At 43.6% G+C, this 15256-nt stretch overlaps 1 protein-coding gene across 9 annotated transcripts in view; it reads left to right on the top strand.

Moving 5' to 3' along the window:
• The first annotated feature begins 473 nt into the window (after window positions 1-473).
• The window catches only part of SPTBN1 (spectrin beta, non-erythrocytic 1), a 189028-nt gene continuing 174245 nt past the window's right edge, over window positions 474-15256 (top strand). For 2 of the 9 annotated variants that reach the window (XR_011526084.1, XM_070572696.1), the window contains exon 1: window positions 474-1539. The gene's annotated coding sequence lies outside the window, so the exon portion shown is untranslated. Of the gene's footprint in view, window positions 1540-1676; window positions 2489-2616; window positions 2796-2837; window positions 3425-13347; window positions 13762-15256 lie in introns of those variants that run through there. The other 7 variants (XR_011526086.1, XM_070572698.1, XM_070572697.1 and 4 more) reach the window with 6 other exon arrangements.

Genomic DNA, 15256 nt, shown 5'->3' with positions numbered 1-15256 from the left:
GCCCTCCGGTCTATGGATTTGAAATATAAGCATGATCCAAACTATCTGATTGTCTTTTATTTCTGTTTTTTACTCAGGGGTTGAGGGTCTGATCTCTAGGGAAAAAGCCTTGGGGCTTTTTCAATCGAGAAGGGCCCTCTGCCCTTTGAAGGTTTACAGTGTCGCAGTAGGACACCTAGAGAGCAAGCAGAAAGTCAGTTTCTCCAGACTGCTTTCTAAAGAGAATTTCTACTCGTGGTCGTGGTGATGACACCATCTTTTCTCCCCAACAGCGGCGGTTCCAGAATTTCTACATAGCCTGGGGGCTGACAGGGTGGGCAAGCTGGTCGAGAAGGGGCGCTGGCACTTGACAAAAACTCGAGGAAACGTCCGATGTCCGTCTCGGACTGTGGGTAGGGGGAGAACTAAGGCCCGCCAGCCATGGCCAGGCCTCCACTGCAGCCAGGTCGTCCCCACTCCGTAGGAGTGGCTCCGGAAGAGCATCGCTTCAGGTGAAAGTGAGCCGGCATTTGGGCGAGAGGCAGGAGTTGGACGAATTACTTGTAGGGTCTGTTCCCAGCTACCCTGAGGGAAGGGTGGAAAAGCACTCACAATGGAGGATGATCTTGACTTCGCCGAAGAACCACCTCCCTCCCCGCATCGCCCAAGGTTTCCCACGGAGAGGTCACCAATCGCTCTTCATCAGGCTGGGCGGAACCTCTAAGGCAACACCACCTAGATCTAAAACCAAACCAGCCACACAGCGCTCTAAAACCTCCCTCAACAAGCTCTCTTCGTCGCGCTCCAAACGCAAACATCGCGGGCGAAAAGAGGCTGCACAAGTCACGCAGAAAATTAGGCTGCCCCTTTCCATGGCGATAATCGAATTAGCCTCAAATTAAACGTGAAATTGGCCCTCGCCGGCTGTGGGGACAAAGCCCCCATTGTCCTTTTGCGGCGGGGACGGTGCCCACCCTGCCCAGGCCAGCCCAGGCCAGTCCCTGCAGCAGGGGACGAGGTCTGCGCTGGAAGTGGGCAGAGCCTTGGCCGGGACAGCGTGGACGCGCCCGAGGGTCTGCTCGGCGCGGAGCAGCGCTGGGTGGGCGGCAGCGGGGCTCCCAGCAGGCGCTGAGGGCGGCCAAGAAGGAGGAACCGAGCAAGGGAGGAGCGGAGGAGAGCGGAGGGTGTGCGGGAGCGCGCACCCGCGCGCCTGTGTGCGCGCACCCGGCGCCGGCGCCCGCGCGCTCCCTCTCCCCGCCCCTCGCCCCCTCCCGGCACGCTCTCTCCCCTCCTCCCGCCCGCCCCGCGCTCCCGCCCAGCCCCCGGAATCAGTGCAGCTGTTGCCGTGCAGGCTGCGGATTCCTCCAGTCCCTCCCTCGGCCGCCTCTCCGTCCGGAGCAAGCGCGCAGCCCCGCGCAGCAGCGCCCACCGGTCCCGTCCTGTGAGCCCCGGCCCCAGCCGCGGACAGCCCCGCGGAGTCGCCTCCCGGCCCACCCGCCCGGCCGCCAAGGAGCGGGAGGAGGACGGGACCCCGGCGCCCCCACCCCCTATCCGCGGGAGGTAGGTAGGGGGCCAGAGGCTGGAAGATGCCAACTCACTGGGGCTGCCTCCCGGGCAGCGGGCTGGCGAGCGGGCGGGAGGAGGGGCGCGGGCTCAGGCCGGGAGGACGCAGCTGCCCCGCCGCTGCCCTGCGCCCGGGGAGCGGCGTGGGGGCGGGGAGGCTGCAGAGCCCGGGCGGGGGCGGCGCGGGGAGCCTGGGTCTCCAGTGCTGACGAGTATGCGGGGCAGAGGGCGGCGGGCTCCGCAGTGAGGCGGCCGCAGACCTGCCGTGCGCACCGCGGCCGCTCAGCCCCATCCCCGGGCGCAGTGGCGCCGATTCCTTCTCCCTGCCTCCGCCGCCGCCTCCCTGCAGCCGGGCAGCGGCCCCTGGCGCGGGGGTGGCTGCGGAGTGGGCTGCAGGAAGGGTATATTTTCGAGTGGCCTCCCTCTAGCCTTGGCTGGTGGGGAGCGGGGCGGCGTTGACACGGCCGGCTCTGCGCTTAACGGTACTGGGGATGTGGCCAGGCGTGGTTCGGGCTGCGCTGCGCTGCAGCTGAACCGGAGGCGGCGGCCCGGCGCCCCTCGCCCCCGCCCATCCTCGCTCCCGCTCCCCCCTCCGCGCCCGCCCCCCGCCCTCTCTGCCGTCCCCACTCTCCCAGGGCTGGGCGTGAGCCGCCTCGGGGCGCCGAGCAGCCCTGCGCCCGCCCTTCAGCTCCTGCCACCCTCTCTTCAACAGGTTTGTACCAGCGCGGGGACCCTCCGGGCCTGCCTTTGGGGTGCTGGGCTGGATGCTCCTCTCGTCGTCATTCCTCACACCACGCTCGTGGCCCTCTTTTTGTGGGGGGAGTCTTTCCTTTGTTTTTGTGGTAGGAAGGATGCCCAGTGCTTGCCATCAGATGGGGAGGGGAGGTGTTGTGGGGATCAGTGCGCAAACCGTGTCCATTTTTCCAATCGAAAGCCAGGCCCGATAGTAAGTGAGGAGAGGGCGAGTGTGGGGGTGCTTCGGCGGAGGAGGAAAATGGATTCGGGGGGGTTTATTTGGGCGGGGATGTGCGTTTTTGGCAAGATGGATGGCTCGCGGTGCCCTCGCCGTGATGCAGCACAATGCAGCAGTATCGCAGCCTCCCCTGGTTCTCGCTGGCGGGGCTTGGCACGGCCACTCGGCGCCTGCGGCCCCTGCCCGGCCCCACCCAGGCCCGGGGCTGCCCTTGGCCCAGACCCGGAGCTGCGTCTACCTGTCATGCCGCTTCAGCTGGATGTGGCGTCAGGAGGACCAGGTCACCTAGCTGTGAGGGGGGAGGCTTCCCTTTGGGCTGACCCCCTTCCCCCTGCCTGTTGGGCTGTGCTCGGATGAAGGGGCGCCCTGCAGCGCTAATGCGGGCAGAGGGAGCCGGCCTGCGGCTGCGGACGGCAATCTGATCTCGGACCGAAGGACCTGAGCCGTAGGGAGGGGCTGCAGGGAGGACGGGGCCCAGCGGTGTGCGGAGGCAGTGGTGCAGTCAGTATTGGGAGTCGCAGCGTCTTTCTCTGGATCGCCCATAATCTGTAACCAGGACCCAACTATCCATCGATTTCTTCATGTGTGAAAGTTAATGTTTATTAATTGGAGCTTCACAGCTATGACATTACAGTACCTCTGTCTTTGGTCAATACTGAGAATATGATTTTTTCCTATAGGAAATCGTTTTTTGAAATGAAACGATCGATACATTTTAGTTCTTATGTCCTTGAGACATTTCTGAAAATATTAACAATCAGTGGATTGTTTTAAAAGGAACTTATTTTTTGATGGGTAGTACATGATTTCTTTAACTTCTATTTGCTTTGTTTTCATCGTTTGCTTTTTTTTTTGTAAATTTGGATTCCTTATTAAGGATTATTAGGTAAATGAGTGTCATTGTTGATGGTAAGTATTCGGATTGATTTATGCCAAGTTGTCTCTAGTTATGACTAGTGGGATTGTGATGGTAATTGACTGCATTTATGTTTGTTTATATGTATTTTTTCAGATAAATATTTTTTGCAGATGTGGCTGGGGAGGGGGTCGAGAAGGGCAGACCACCAAGGCCTCTGTGGCTGGTATCTGGTCAGGAGATGGTTCTGTATGTCCTCATCTGTTTAGTCTGGACTAGTACATAGGGAATTTTCCTTCTAAATGTCACTTCTGCAGTTCGTTTATTCAGTGTGGGATGGCAAATGAGATGCATTTCAAATGTCACTCCAGACTCTTCTAAAATGTATGGGTGAAAAAGGGAATTTCAGTATGCTAACTGGAGGGGAAGGTCAATGTTTCAAAGCAAGGGCGTGTCTACTTTTATTTTTTAAATCCCTGATGAATCCAAGTTAGTGGCATTTGCTTTTCTGTGGCTCTGCAGAGTAGAACTGCATGCAGATTGTGTGGCTTATGTGCATTATTTTGAGTTTCTCTAATAGAGGGCTGTTCAAGTGTAGAACTTTTTGGGTTTGGCCTTCATTGTTGTGCTGGTTGTATAAGATCGTGTTGCATAAAGATGTTTGGGAGTGTTGTTCCCATGGATTATGCAGACATTTTGGATTTACTATGTTGTAAGAAAATGTCCTGTGTTGATGTCACAGGAGGTTTAGCTGTTCTGACTTACACACCAGCTGCAGAATTCTGTTAGGTTAAGATCTCTGTAGCTGTTGTCTCTGAACCCACCAAAACCTTCTACTGAGAGAATGAGAAGTATTGGGGCAGTAGAGAAACTGCTGTCGCTTGGTCGTCTCCTGTTGTGCAGGCTTTCTGTGAAGAGCAGCTCTTGGGCGAGACTAGTAACAACTGTCTGTGATGTCGTAGGAGCAAGTGAGAAGACCTTACTCTCTGCTGGTGACACATCCTTAGCAGCGACTTGGCATGGGCAGAGTTTCCTTGGAAGAGTTTGTTTCAGTGGTTATTTTGCCTTGCTGTTTGCAAGTATAACTTTACATGTGGAAGAACTATTTTGAGATGGAAGGATTTTACTACTACTAAACAAACAGACATGAGGAGTGGAAATTATTCGATGTGGTTTTTGTTGAAATAGTACGTTTTATTTTAAGAGCATATTCTTAGAGAGAATTTTAATGCCCAATATATGTTTTTTACATGCAGTGATGTGATGCTCCTTTAACTATGTTGGCCCCTGACAACATCTGCATTATAATCAGGCTTGAATTAATGTTCTGTGGGTTTCCTTATGGTAGTGCTGGTTTCTTCCTTCCAGACTATCGGGAATGTAAACCATTCTTCCATAAGGAAAGGGCTAATACCTCTGCTGGAAAAGCTACTTCCGTAGGTCTCTGCAGATGAGGAAAACATCTCATGAATCTCTCTTGTAAGGTATCAGTCTTTGCTGTTTCTCAAAGCACCTTTTCTTTACAAAAGACCTACTTTAGTACTCTTGATTTTTCTGTTAATAGTTGTCCGGTATCCAAATTTATGTAGCATAGGAATAACATCATCAATCTCTTTGCTCTGGTGGCTAAAATGAAACTATCCCAATTAGATTCACCCATATTTGTATTTTTAACCATCACTGGAGAGGGCATTTTTGTAATGTCTCTTGCGATCATAGTGAGATTCCTGGACCTGCAACATCAGGCCAGGATCACTTGGGAGCTTGTTGTAGATGCAGATTCTTGGAGGCCCCAGCCCAGACCTATCCAGTCAGAATTTGCCTTTTAACAAGACCCATAGTGGAATAAATGGTTGGTATTCACATTAAGTTGAGAAACTGCTCTACTCCTTCAGCTAAGGGACCTCTATATCAAAAGATTCCTTCTAGTGTCTTCTGTCTTTTCTTTTGCTGAAGTGTCAGCACATTTTTTTCCTTTGTGTCACTAAGTGGTGTTGAAGAAAATGATGCACTCATTGTAAATTGTTTAATATAGAAATACTTTATAAAGTTCTTTAATCTTTAGTAGAAGAGTCCTGTTTGTTATAATTTATTTAGATTAATTGGTTTTCTTAGGTTCTTTTCTAAAACACCTCTAAAGTTGAAAAACAAAACTCCTACCCCAGAGAAGAGGGCCTTGGCTTTGAGACAGCAGGACTGGCGGGCAGGAAGCTAAACTCCTGAGCACAGCGTCCCCTCTACTTCCTCTGCTCTCTTCTGGCATCTTGTTCTCTGTCATCAGCTATGTCTCCTGGTATAGTCAATGTCCTCCCTTTCTGGTCCATTATTTTCTTCAAGTTGTTTTTTATTAAGTGATTTGTACATACAAAATAATGCTCATAAAAGATATGTTACAGAATCACAAGCCAGTGGCCCCTCAGGCAGCCACCACCTAGTTCAAGAAGAAGCTTCTCATACATTCAGAGTCCCTGTCTGCCCCTCCATCATCCCATCTGAAGCAACCACTGTCCTGAATTCTGTGCTTGTCATTCCCTTGCTCTTCTTTATGGGTTATCCTTTTAAAAATTCTTATTTAATTTTGTACATTTTGAACTTTATATCAATGAGATTATACTTTATGTATTTTTCTGTGACTTGCCCTTTAAGATGAACATTATGTTCCTGAGACTCATCATTTTGTTGCTGTAGTTCATTCATTTTCACTGCTGTATAGTATTGCACTATGGCTTATTCATGCCTTCTACTGTAGATGGAGATTGGATTGATTCCAGTCTTTTGCTATTATAAAAAGACTGCTATGAATAGGTCTTCTACATGTCTCTTAGTACATATGTGCAGATACATACACAGACATTATCTCTTTCTCTCAGGGATGAAATTTGCTGGATCATATAGTATGTCTATCATCAACCTTCTAGATAATACCAGACTGTTTCCCTGAAGTGATTGTACTGATTGTATTCCTACTAGTAGTGTGTGTGTTACGATTGTTCTACAGCCTTGCCAGTGCTTCATTTACGAGCCTTTAAAATGTTGTCCGGTCGATATTTGTGAAATGTTATCTTATTGTGCTTTTTATTTGCAATTTCCAACCTGATTATTGAGGTTAAGTATCTATTTATATTATTGGCCATTTATGTTCTTCTTTTGTGAAGTCCCTGTTTAGTCTTTTGCCTCTTTATCTTTTAGATTTTTTTTCTTGTTGATTTGTAGGAGTTCTTTATGTAGGTTGCCTATTAATCCCTTGTGGAGTATATGTGTTGCGAAAATTACTTCCCAGTTTGTGTTTGTTTTTTAAAATTCTTTGTGGTTTCATTTGATGAACAGTCATTCATAATTTCAGTAGAGTCATAATGAATTTTTGTCCTTTATGGTTTGTGCGGATGATTTTGTTATTGCAGAAAAAATGGTCCTTAGTTTTTGGAAAGAGTGTGGGTTTTGGAGTCAAACAGATCTGGGCTCGAATTGTAATGGTATTCTCTCTTAGCCATATTGCCACAGCTAGGTTCTAGCCTTGGGCTAGTGCATTACACTTAGAACCACAGTTTCTTTGTAAGTAAAATTGAAGTAATACTACTTCCTCCTGCAGTTGTGAGAGAACACTGCACAGTGCTGGGCACATGGTAGGTGTTCAGCTGATGACAGTTCCATTCCTTTCTCTTTGGACTCCCTACGCTATAGGAGCCACTGACCCCTTTGGGAATACTTTCCAGAAACTACCTTAATATTTTTATATCGAAAGAGCTATTAAACAGCTTATTCTTTTATTTTTTAAAAGGCTGTGTTACAATGGAATTTATATATTGATTAACACAGTCTGTGTAAGACCACTTATTAGAAACCCTTTGTCAGTTCAGGTTCCTGTTCTTGAAAGTAGTCTAATTACAGTTCTTTCCACCAAGAAGCACATATACTAATGTTCTCCCTTTGCTGCTACTCTGAGATTACTTTGCAATATTGTTTTTGATGTAGTAAATAATTATTGGAGACTTCTCTTGCCAGAGCTTGAAATTGGGTTAGGGTGATGGTTGTGTGGGTTAAAGCTGAATAAGAATTAGTTCCTAAATCCAAGGACTAGATACTCTGTCAGGTAGAATATAAATGTACACAGACAATAAAAAACCTTTTACTGACCAGGTGGTCTCATATCTAAATTTATAAGATGAAAAACTTAGATGAAATCATAGTCGGGGTTAAAACCTGGCACATGGGCACCATTCTCTCTATCCCTGGCAGACATGGAAAATCAGTCATGGCCCTCTTTTCCACAGAGCTGAGATAGAGTCTCAGTAACATCCTCAATCCAGTGTTCTAGGCGGTGAGTACCAGTTGATCGGATCTGGCACTTAGTTTTTCAGATCCTCTGCATCTCTAAAATTCTGTGATGATAAGATAATTGTATAACACAGTACTTTGGCAATGTTCAAAATACAGTAGAACAGAAGAACCTAGAAGCAAAGAGATAGGAAAGAGGTGATTGTGGGGGACCAGAGGTTAAGGGAGCAAGTTATGGTGGTGGCCAAGGGAATGAGAAGGAGGGGAGGGATGGGAGAAAGGTTATTAAGGCCCAATCCTGTGCCACCTGTTTGTAGGGTGAATAGATGGGAGGTGGACCTAAATAGATGAGGAGCTAAGGTGATAAAGGTTTCAAATTCTGGTGATGCCAAAGAGCATAGTCGGTGATGATGAGAGAAAAAGACAAGTTAAGGGGAAGAGTGGATATCTGGTTGGGAAGAGGTTCAGTTTTGTCTTTAAATATGTTGAATTTGAAGTTCTAGCAGAACACTTAGTGGAGATAACGTTCAAGAGGTTGAAGGAGAGAGTTCAGGGCTAGTGTGGCTGATGGCAGGCTGTTAGATTCAGGGGTCTCAAGCTTTAGGCTCTAGAGTTATACAACCTGGTCACTGCATGCCCTGGCTTAGTGACCTTGGGCAAACTGCCTTGACCTCTCTGCGTGCTTCAGTATCTTCATCTGCAAGATGGTATTGATGTACCTATCACAAAGCATTATTAAAGCTAAGTGAGATAATCCAGTGCCCATGATAGTATATTTTAATTATCATAAAATGAATTTTTTGCTTAGTTTGTCTCAATTTTATGCTTTCTTTCAAATAAGTAATTTGATGTATACAGAGAAGGTACATTCCCATAAACAATACTATCATTCAGATAAATAATGCTAGGTTCAGTCTGTATTAAACTTGTCCCTATGTATCATGTCTAGTAATAGGAGAGACAAACCTGATTAATATTTATTTTTGACAAACAAGAAAATACTAAAACACTGGAATTTGGGGAAAGGATAGGAACAGATAGTTTACAAAAGAAGAAATCAGGGAAGCCAATAACTATATTAAATTGTTCAAACTCACCAGTAATTTGAAACACAAATTAAAACTGTTAGATTAATTTTTCCACTTAAATTGTTAGGTAGACTGTGCTCTCTGGGATGCTATCAGATGGGAGCTCTGCATTATTAATTGGGAGAATCTTTGGATTAATACAAACTTGGTGGAAAACAGTGGGTTATATATATAACAGAAACCTTAAATGTTTGTACCTTTTGGACTGAAATCCCACTTGTAGGAAAGAATTAAAAATAAGAACAGAGGTTTTTAAACAAGGATTTTCTTAGCAATATAAATAGTGAAAAAGCAAATGGGGCATAGTCAAATAAATTATTGCACAGACATAGGATAGAATTCAATATAGTGCTTAAAATAATTGTTTGTTAGAATATTACTGAAGTGGGAAAATGCTAACCATATAATATTCGGTGGAAAAATCTGTATGCAAAGCTGTGTAATATGGTATAACTCCACTTTTGTTATATTAAATAAAAGACTGGAAGGAAATACATTAAAATGTTTGGATGTTGGGTTAATGGGTGATTTCCTTTCTTGTATGAAAGGAAATTCCTATGACTTAATGTTTCTCATTTGGCGTTTTGAATTCTTTTATAAATAGAGAAGAGTACAGTAAATAATATAGTAGACTACCATGAAGACCATTTTTTTAATCAAAAAAGCAATCAACACTTTATTTTAATTTTGAAAACAGGAAAGAAAAAAGCAGGTCTGGCCAACTGTAGATCATTATTAAGGAATTGTTTAAATTCCAAAGGATTGTCATATCTGTCCTTCTCTGCACTTTTCTAAGAGCAGTGGAAAAACGAGTAAGTCAGCATTTTAAGGGTATAGGTATGAGAGGGAAGTAGAGCGTTCAGATGTAAAGAAATGGTAGCTTGACTCTTTTCACTAACCTGGGTCAGCTTGAAAAGTAAGGAAGACTAGGATTCTTTAGTATTTCCAGACTGCGCACTTGTGTGGAGAGCGGTGGAATTCTGTGACACGCTTGTTCTCATTTGTGGAAGCCCAGATACTGCTGCTGGAGCCAATTTTGTAACCATTAGACCATCGTGTTTCATTGGAATTTGTCAGAAATGTAGATAAAATTCCAGGTAAAAATTTTAAAATAAAAATGACTCCAGATTTAGATTTCTTCCAGTGAATGGTTTCTCAGCATTTGGGAATATTGTAGGCTAAGAGTGGGAGGAAGGAATTTTAGCGATATCCTTCCTTTTTTGTATGAAAGGATATTCTTCTGTAACGTTCTATATAGAATTTTGTACACATGTATATGATACCTATTTTATCTATTCTATCACATAGGTGAGAAAGAGATGTGTGTGTGATTGACTAATCTCCACCATTTAGAGAGGCAAAGGGCTATTTTAAGACATTTTAAGTGGTGAATTTATACAGATAATACTTTGGAGATGAATCCTAGGAATGAGTCATGTGAAGGAAATGTTTGGGAGGAAATAGTACTTTCTGTTGCATGGTCCAGTTCCCTAACCGTATGGGTACTTTTTAAAATGTAGCTTACAAAAATAAGCCATTTTACTTCCTTGAATTTTGTGTGTTTTCTGCCATGAACTTTAACTAAATAGTTGATTGAGGAGGGTTTCAGGTTAAATGTGCTTCGAGACATGAAAGTAAGATGTTATGATTCCAAGATTGCTTTAAAATTGACCCTTGTTTATAGGTGTCATAATTCCATTCTTAGTAAACTCTAAACTGTGAGAGTAAACACCTGAATGATTTTTAGAACCATTTGACATCTGTGCTGTAGAATCTAGAGTTCCCTGCTATTTCTGATCTTTAACGTATAAACTTGAAGCCATTAGTTAGGCAGTAAAATCTGTATTAGGACATAACTAGATTTTTACCCTACAGAAGAACTAAGGATGAAATTTGGAATTATATATAATAAATATAATAGAATTTATTCTGTTGAAGCATATGTATCTAATTAAATATTTCTGTGCTTAGAATGTCCGTTGGCCTAATAGTAGTTATCTCTGGGTGATGGAATTGTGGAAGAATTCTAATTTCATCTCTCCATATTTTCCAAATTTTTGGAAATGCTTAACAGTAAACTCTTGCTCTTTATCAAAAATATCCTAACACCATAGTAAACCTCATGTTAGCTGGATAAAAATAAGTGAAATGATTAATCAGCTAACTATAACGTCTGCTGTTCAATTTTTTTTTTTTTACCGGAACTCACAGAAAAGCAATATTAATACTGAGTATGTAAAGAACACTGAAGTTTTGAAAAGATTTTTCCATTCCTCATTTAAATGTGCATTTCGTTAGAGCCTTGGCGTTTCATTACTTCCGTGGAGTGTGGGAAAAGATGTAGGAACTGCGCCACAAGGAAGCCTGACAAAAACATCCTCCAGGAGGAGGTGAGCCTCTGTGGCTACTGCCTTTGGCTCTGGATGAAGTTTCTTGTTGTTTCCCCACCCTCTTGGGTGGCTGTTTCAGGAATAATTGTTGTCCTAATATGTTTGCCTCAAGGCCAAATCTAAACATTCAAGGGCTGCACATTTTTCTGGAATGTTCTTCACCAGCTGTACAGTCTTTGGGGTTGGATAATACATGTTCTTATCATGGTTTAGCGCCCCCCCCCCCCCTTTGGCCCTTTTATCTTATTTATTTAGAGAGGAAGGAAAACCTAGATTCTTTCCTAAAACATTGCTTATTTATTTTGTTCTGCGATGTTTAAACATTTTCTGTTGTATTTTTTTTTTTTAAAGATTGGCACCTGAGCTAACAACTGTTGCCAATCTTCTTTTTTTTTTTTCTCTCTCTGCTCTTTCTCCCCAAATCCCCCCAGTACATAGTTGCATATTTTAGTTGCAGGTCCTTCTAGTTGTGGTGTTTGGGACGCCGCCTCAGCATGGCCTGATGAGTGGTGCCATGTCGGCGCCAGGGATCTGAACAGGTGAAACCCTGGGCCGCTGAAGTGGAGCACGCAGACCCAACCACTTAGCCATGGGGCCGGCCCTTCCGTTGTGTTTTTTAACCTGTAGTATAAACGTGCTTTCATAGTGAGTACAATATTCTTAAAAGTTAAAATATTCATTTTTTTACCTTAGTATCCCTGAATTTTTGACAGTGTTTGCTAATATATACAGTAGGTATAGTTTTTTCCTGCATGGTTTATGAAGCATATATACTTTGATAAAGGTATAAATTAGCATAAAATCATCATAACAAAAATTTTAAAATAGCGTTTTGCTTTTTATTACCAAAATAATACATTTTTATTTTGTAGTTTATTGTAGATCATATGGAAAATAAAAATGAACGCAAAGAAAATGAAGATATTCAGTGATATTCAATGATAGATATTCAGTGACCCCAGAAATGTGCAATTGATGTTTTAGTGTTTGTCCTTTAAACCTTTTTTCCCCTCTGTGCATATTTGTTAATCTCATGAATAAGGGCCAATTCTCAAATCTTAGGCTAAGGGTATAAGGTTTTGACAGTCTCAATAATTACTTCATGTTGTTTGTCACACTTCCGACTTATACATGTAGCATTGCAAAATGTAAAGTCTTACTGCTGGTCGTATTTAAGGCTATGGCATGGATACTGTCTGTTGTACTGAGCTGTTTTTAATGGTGGGAGTGTTAAAGAAAAATGGTGACGAGGCAGAGAATCCAAAATTTGCTTATTAGAGATACAAAGTCTATTTGACAGATTTTGAAAAATCTTTTTATAGTGGAAAAATACCAGAGATTAAGTTCTCACTAGATAATGCGTGCTTTCTGTTTTGTTTTGGAAGGAATTCCCAACAGAGTTGCATTAATTCCCTTGAGACATCTCCATATGCTTCAGACAACATCTAATTGTACTTTTGTCTTCAGATTTCAGAGGCTTTAAAGCTACGCTATAACGTGTCGCAAATGGAATGGATGTGGTTATTATAATCTTGTTTTAAATCTAATAAATTTTACTGGGCAGAGTTTGGTTATAACTGTTGAAAGCATACACTGGAGCACAACTTTATTAGGGTCTTTGTATAGCTGAATTCTTTAAAATTCTGTCTTTGGATCTAGGGTCTGTTTCAAGGAGAAAAAGCAGTATATGTACAGATTTGATTATGGAAGCCAGTTCTTTAAGCCCTGGGACATCGGATGGATGGAGGGGACTTACTGGCACTTCTTTGTTGCCTTAATTCTAGTATTTGGTCTCTTCCTGGAGAAGTTGCTAAAATGGTTTCTTCGTGTGCTGGGGGAAAGAGGGAGTAGAAAGATGGGAAAAATACCCTTTCATGGGAGGAGAAAGAAAGCCCTTTCCAGCAGTTGCCATGAGGAACTTTGTTGTGGTTATTAGTCTTGTTTGGTTTGGTGGGCCCCGAGGAAAAGTGGCAAATGACCTTCTAGATTTAAACATTAAAGGGCAGTGGTAGCTCATTTCACAGTTTAGAGGGAAAATCTGAGCTGGGCTGGGTGACAGATGGAGCAGGGTTGGGTGATGGAGCTCAGCCACACTACGTGGACTTCCTCTCTCCAAATAAGGGATCTTCAGAAACTCCCAGCCTGATGGGAATCATTCTCTTTGGGGGTGGCCCAAACCCATTAAGGGAAATGCCTGATGGTTAATGTTCCTTTGCTGTCTGAAGCCTGGAGTAGGGATCTCAGCTTAAGCTCCAGGCAGCTGCAAATGTTGAGTCTAGCACTTGGAGAGGTGTCAAGCGAGACAGTGTCGAGAGTGGTCCGGGTGCCCCCAGTTAGGGGAAAGCAGGGGACTGGAATGTGGCCTTATTCGGATCTATGACTGGATGAGCACACCTGTCACTATTTCAGTAGGCGAGTGGTGGTCAGAGGTATCAGTCAGGTGACTTCTCTGAGAGAGGTCTGGTCCTTCTCACAGCGAGGTTGACAACTCTGTGCTGCCAGCTGTCCTTAAATCCCCAACTTATCTCCTGGGGCGGAGTCGAGGGAGCACCATGGTCCTGGAGCAAAGACATTTGTGTGCCATTTGAGCAGGAAAGAAACCAGTGCACATCTTGTGTTTTATTCTTGATTTTAAAGGTAGGTTTTTTTGTTTGTCTGTTTTGCTTAATTTAAATTAACACCCACTGCTAAAGGAATTCCTGAGTTTCCCTGATAATCAGGATGATTTCTCATTTTGAAAGGCTTTTTCTTTTGAAGGATGTGTTTCTGATGTTAAGAACATCACGTTTTATCCTAGTTCTAAAAATCTCATTTGATTCGTAAAGGGTGATAGTTTAACTAGGGAGCAGGCTAATTTATTGTCTTGTGTCTGAGGAAGTCTGTTCTCATCTGTCAGTTGAATTTTTAATATGTATTTTTCCAGGTCTGAGGAATTATTTTGTTGTTGTATGTTTGCATGAATATTTTATTCTTAATTATAGTCTGTATTTCCGTTGGACAACACCCTTGTTAAAGGAAACCTGTTCACATGAAATAAATATATCTTTAGTGGGTCATACTTGAGAACTGCTTGTCAGTCTTCTCAACTTTTAAAGTAAGTAGATATTTAATGTAAAGAGGATATTGATAGCTGGCCCATCACTGGAATGTCGTGCAGCTGTGCAGAGCGTGAGGCTCAAATGTGCTAATTAAATATATTTTTTTTAGTAAGGATGGAATGTAGCAGCATGTGGTTAACCATTCCAGTTTGTTTTTAAAGAGGACTTTTTTTTTTGGCCAAATATTAACAATTAGAGAGTACATTGACTTAGAAGATGTATTGCCATGTTAAATCATTCTTTTCACAGAGGTAATGAATTGGACTCCTTAAATACCGAGATTATCTTTAAAATATACCCTGATTAAGCCCACCCCATGGCCGAGTGGTTAAGTTCACGCACTCCGCTTCTGTGGCCCAGAGTTTCGCTGATTCGGATCCTGGGCACAAGCATGGCACTGCCCATCAGGCCATGCTGAGGCGCTGTCCCACATAGCACAACCAGAGGTGCTGACAACTGGAATATACAACTATGTACTGGGGCCTTTGGGGAGAAGAAGAAAAAAAGAAAAAAGAATCTGCTTCAAAATGTAGGGAGTTGGGGGCATGACTAGCTTTTAGCATCTGTAGTCATGGTGTCCCTTTTTTAAGATTTGATCTTGCTTTCCTCCCTCCTTATCAGTTCTCCTTCCTTAGTTGGTAAGTACTCAGCCTTGGGCAGTGAGGGACAGTGGGCCTCTGAGTTTGTGCAGTATTCTGATACTTTTTTTGGGGACCAATGTGCATTGGCTCATTTGGACTGAGCTGCATCCACACAGTTGGTGGTCTGATTTTTTTTATTCAGTCAGGCATTGTGCAAAGTGACCTGATGGGAATAAATGGCAGTTTGGTTGTGTAATGTGGCAACATCTTACTTAGTGTGTCTTTAAAGATAAGTGGGATGTGATTCCAGCAAGGCTGTGCATAAAAAGTTGGAATGTGTTGGAGAGCTGCCAAGAGATTAGGAGCAAGCTGTGTGACAAGCACTAATGCAGGCTTGGCTGGCCCTAAAATAGCTACAGTTTAACAAAATATCTTGAAACTTGTCATTTCTCT

The sequence above is a fragment of the Equus przewalskii genome, chromosome 14, assembly GCF_037783145.1.
Source record: "Equus przewalskii isolate Varuska chromosome 14, EquPr2, whole genome shotgun sequence".
NCBI classification, from domain to species: domain Eukaryota; kingdom Metazoa; phylum Chordata; class Mammalia; order Perissodactyla; family Equidae; genus Equus; species Equus przewalskii.
Note: the sequence above shows the minus strand (reverse complement) of the source record. Positions and strands in the feature narration are given on the sequence as shown.